Below are 5,244 nucleotides of genomic sequence, written 5' to 3'. Positions count from 1 at the left end.
AATGTTACAACTTTTTTCAGAACGTTCAGAACATTCCATAGTAACATTACCATAATGTTTGCAGAATTATAAAATGTAATGTTTCCTTAACTTTTGCATCTCTCTCTCTCTCTCTCTCTCTCTCTCTCTCTCTCTCTCTCTCTCTCTCTATATATATATATATATATATATATATATATATATATATATATATACGTATATATATATATATATATATATATATATATATATATTTATTTATATAAATGTATATACTGTTATACTGTTATATTTTTAAAACATTTAAAAAAACTTGATGTTTTAGATGTTCAGAGAGCATTCAGATATAAAATACGAACATTACTAAATGATAAAACTAAACTAAATGGGAACATTAGTAAAACATTATTGGAACTTATTTTTGTAAGCTGTAATGATGATGCTGTAAGATGACATGCACTATTCTTCACGTGCAACATACAAAGAATTATCATTAATCCACTTGTAAATTTGTATTGTCAATATCTACTTTTTTAAAGACAATAATAATAGAAAAAACTATTACAACATATTTATGATTTACATTTTTCTCAGTTCATTTGATATTGGTGTGAACAAAAATTGGGATGAAGCTGTTTTCGATCTATGTACATTGCATTAATTAATAAAGTACAGAACTCAATTATTCATGTAATCCTCTACCTCCTCCCAAATAACCGGTAGTTTCAGTAATGATCAAAATAGATTTTACATTTACATTTGTTACATTTACATTAAATTAATTTGTTGAATTTGGTACATTTGTTGAATGAAACTTTAAAATTGCAAAAATAAAGCTTTTTTGTAAGCATTCAATCAACAGTATAGACTATTTTCAGTACAGAAAAAAAGTAGAAATAATGTAAAATAATGTTTTCGAATAAACATCTTGTCTCTTGGGTCAGGCCAAAATTCTCTTATAACAAACCAATTTACAAGAGTTACAATTAACCTTTTCTTCTCTAGATGTATAACCTAGAGTATATTTTACCCAGCAACCATCTGCATCTTGGCTGAAAATTATAGTAAAAATTGCCTTGTTCATAATCGAAAGCAATATTGCCTTAGAATTTGACAAAAAATATTATAATATTAATATACTAAATGTTTTTGTCCGATTCCTGAAAATGCAGGCTCAGTCCCTCATTAGGGGTTGGAGTGGAGTTTGTGTGCTAGTTGTGTAAGACAGAATCTGTTATGGGAGTTTCATCCTGTATAATGGTAATTTATTTAAAGTCTCTGGGATTTATTTGCCAGTCAACATAACTGTTCTTGAAATCTTCCAGGACATTAAATGACTCTTATTCACTTGTGGTCCTTGTTGTCTGTGTACTTGACAAAGCACAGTACTTGACATAAGTAATTCTATATTGGACCATGTAAGATGGCTGAACAAAAATAATGTTGAAAGACTACAAGCATAAATGACACTAATTATGAAACATTCAGCGTGTGCGTCGTCCTGCAGTGTTTCTTGTGTGTTGTTGAGGAGATTGTGCTGTTACTTTACTAAGCGATCAGATGCACCAGTTTCACCTGCTGGATCATAAAACAGGTGAAAAAAAATAAAATAATAATAATCAAACAGACGCATATTGAAGGAGGAACCAGAGCCCGACACAAGAAGATCACAGAGTATTATCAACAAAGTAGCACTAAATGTAATTATTTGCATCATTAAATCCAATATATCAATCCCGCACTAACAGTATTAGCAGCTTTAGAACAGTATTAAAACAAAAGCATCCAGCCATTCAACTATACCTAAAAATTAAACCTTTTATTTCCACTGATTTCAAGCTGCTTATAATCAGGATATTATCTACTGCATCATTCTGTCTTCCAGGATGTTTGTTTCTCTTCTGGTCTCCTTTTGGGATACATTTCCTTTTGTGCAATGTGTCTTGTTTGGTTCTCTGAGCATCTGTCAAATCTCACCCGGGATTAGAAGCGCTGTATATGTACACACAGCATGCTCAGAGATTTCTTCAGGCTTTTTCTTCTTCAATTATTTCTTTCTCTCCACTCCGGGCTGTTGTAGATCACGGCCAGTGTTTGAGAAACACCCCATTACTATCGTCTCCGGATCACAGGAACAGAACACACGGCGAATGACCATGTGGCGTTAAAGCACGCTGATGTCTCAATGTTGCATGAATGAAGGGATGAAACGCTCGCTTTTGACCTTGTGGATGGATTGGTAAACAGTTTTCTTTCCCCTGATGATTCGTGATAATATTTGAACTGTTTATACACACTGTTAACAAATTTCTTGTATTTTTACAGTACAGTACTGGCAGCAAGGTTGCCAGCAAGTTACTGTATTTTGATTTACAGTAATTGTACTGTAATTCAATTTACAGTACTGTAAACTACAAAACAGTACTGTATTTTTACTGTATTTTGTAATTTTTGTCTACTTCTGCTGTAATTAATTATACGGTATTGTACAGTAATATCTATATTGATACATTATTGCAAAATATTATAAGTTTCAAATTACTAATAATGATACTATAAATAATATGTAGTCATTACAGTATATAAATCTATAGGTAATACGAGTATAATGCAACTTCAGAATAACTGCAAATCAAAAGACAATCCAAACAATGTTCTTGTCAAAAATGTTTTTTATTCATAAATTACACTATTAAAACCATTTAAGAACATTGCATGTCCAGTACACCAGCAGTTTACAGGTATAAACAGCTTTTAAAGGGATAGTTAAAGGATTAGTTCACCTCAAAATGAAAATTTCCTAATAATTTATTCACCCTAATGCCATCCAAGATATCCATGTCTTTCTTTCCTCAGTGGAAGAGAAATGAATTTTTTTGAGGAAAACATTTCTGGATTTTTCTTAGAATAATGGACTTCAATGACAACCATCGTGTTGAAGTCCAAATCAATGCAGTTTCAAAGGTCTTTGAAGTGCTTCACCAGTCTGTGCACGATCGCAGCTGAGGAGGAGGGGCTTATCTAATGGAACCAGATCATTTCAAGAAAAAAAAAAATATATACATACTTTTTAACTACAATTGTTCAGATTGAGCTGATCTGTAACGTGCCGGGAACTACGTCATCATGTTGAAAGGTGACGCTCGATGTCGTCGGCGGAAGCACCGCCCCACTCGACCATGCGGAGGAGGATAGTTCAAATTGTATTGGTTGCTTTGTAAACAGTGGGGCGGTACTTCTGCCGACACCGGCGATATTGAGCCTGACCTTTCAACATGATGAAGTAATTCCCAACGCGTTGCAGATCAGCTCAATCCGAACAATTGTAGTTAAAAAGTATATATATAATTTTTTTTTTTCTTGAAAATGACCTATGGTTTCACTAGATAAGCCCCTCCTCCTAAGCTGCGATCGTGCACAGACTGTTGAAGCACTTCAAAGATCTTTGAAACTGCATTGATTTGGACTTCAAAACGCTGGTTGTCATTGAAGTCCATTATTCTAATTGGAACAACATGAGGGTGAGTAAGTGATGACAAATTTCATTTTTGGGTGAACTTCAGGATTGGTTTAGACAAATAAATTAGTCTTGCCTTGCCATGGTGTCGATACATATGTGACTTAAAAGTTTGAAAATTCTTAAAAGTGCAAGGGTTGGCTGGGACTTTGAGGTGGTACTGGAACCTGGTGAAAATTGGACTGATGACCAAAACTGAAAAAGACATGACACACAAAAACACATATGACAAAGCCTGTTAGCCACAGTACCAAAGATGAGTAGACAGACAGTGGAAGAGAGAAATTGTAAAAGAAAATTCTGTAGAAATAACACAAACATGCAGCCAATTTAATAAAAAAATAAAATTAACCTTTAGATTTTAAAACTTTTAGTTTAAACCATTGTATTAACATGGCTAATACTTACAGAAAACTCCTTCCCAGGCTGCAAATAAAATTGGCCCACACTGTAGAGCTGTAAGAAATCAAAATAAATATTATTCAGTTAACTGTTATGTGTTGCTTGTTGAGGACATATATCTCATAAATCAGCTTACAATACATCTAAGTTAGGTTAATAAAAAATAAGCTTCACTTGACCTCTCTATATATTCTAACTTGCTTTTCTTGGCATGCATTTTACTTGTCTTTGCTGCCTTATAGATCATTAACGTTAACTCTAATGAAGTTTTTCAACAATTTACACCTTTATTCATATTTTTAATTAAGCCCTATTATAATAATCATTATAACTGTGTCTCCCGCCTAAATAGAAATGAAGTAAAAGCCTAAACTGGTACCAATAGCCAATCTCTCTAAGCGCAAATCACTCATTTTGCGTTGCAAAGGAAAGTGCAGTATTTTTAAGCCTGATTTTCACGCGTTTTTGTCTCTAAACGACTTATTCAATTTGGTCCAGTATTGATCATATTCGTAAAATCATCAAGTTCGTCATCTGGGAAACGGACTGCAACGCAGATTGAGCAAAATAACGTTATGTCTATTATAAGTGCTTGTTTTTACCACTGTCAGGCTCGGATGTTATGGAAAGCATCCCTACAGAGATAACAGTTAGATATTTTTGTTATTAAAAGATCCTTCAAACCTTGTTTGTATGTCCTCCGTATAACATTAGGCTATGTCAAATGCAGCAATGTTATCTCGCAGACCATCGTAAAACACATTTAATTAAAACTCGACAGAAACTAAATAAAACTCACAAAAGACCCCCTAGATATGTCTTTCCACCGTTACAACAATCATCACGTCTGTTTTGCTCGAAATAAACCATAAGGTAATGTTAATTCACGGAGTTAGATTTGAAAATGTCAGCACAAGCAGCGGGGTAAAAGAGCAGATTGTGTTTTCGCAACCGTCGCTGGCTAAACTTCCATTGTCTTTTCACATTAAAAGCCATGTACACTATAGCGTAAAATCCTAAAACCTTATTATAAAAGTAAAAATTAACTTACCAAATTTCCAGATATCCGCAGAGTAAGATATCCATCCAGTGAGTGACCGCCGCAGTTGTGCTCTGACGTCAGTCAGGCGGCGCGCGCGCTCTCTGTTTACAGCAACCCTGTATTATTGCCTGGCATATTACAGCCAGGTTACAGCAACACTAAAATGTACTGTAAAATGTTCCCGCTCAAACAAAAATGCCACGAATGCAATGCAAATTACGGTATTTTACTGTAATATAGAAATGCAGTATTGTACTGTAGGTTTTTACAGTACTGTGCTGCTAAATCTACAGCGACAGTTAAC

General features: G+C 33.9%; 1 long non-coding RNA gene across 1 annotated transcript; it reads right to left on the bottom strand.

The window, feature by feature from the left end:
• Window positions 1-3,491: 3,491 nt before the first annotated feature.
• LOC143753441 (uncharacterized) lies at window positions 3,492-4,997 on the bottom strand. Its single transcript, XR_013207729.1, has 3 exons — window positions 4,950-4,997; window positions 3,905-3,952; window positions 3,492-3,691 (listed from the first exon to the last, which is right to left on the bottom strand). It is a non-coding gene; the product is annotated as an uncharacterized LOC143753441 (long non-coding RNA).
• Window positions 4,998-5,244: the final 247 nt, after the last annotated feature.

The sequence above is a fragment of the Siphateles boraxobius genome, unplaced genomic scaffold, assembly GCF_051911475.1.
Source record: "Siphateles boraxobius isolate OS27281-9 unplaced genomic scaffold, OSU_SipBor_1 287, whole genome shotgun sequence".
NCBI lineage: Eukaryota > Metazoa > Chordata > Actinopteri > Cypriniformes > Leuciscidae > Siphateles > Siphateles boraxobius.
This window is presented reverse-complemented; position numbering and strand designations above follow the sequence as displayed.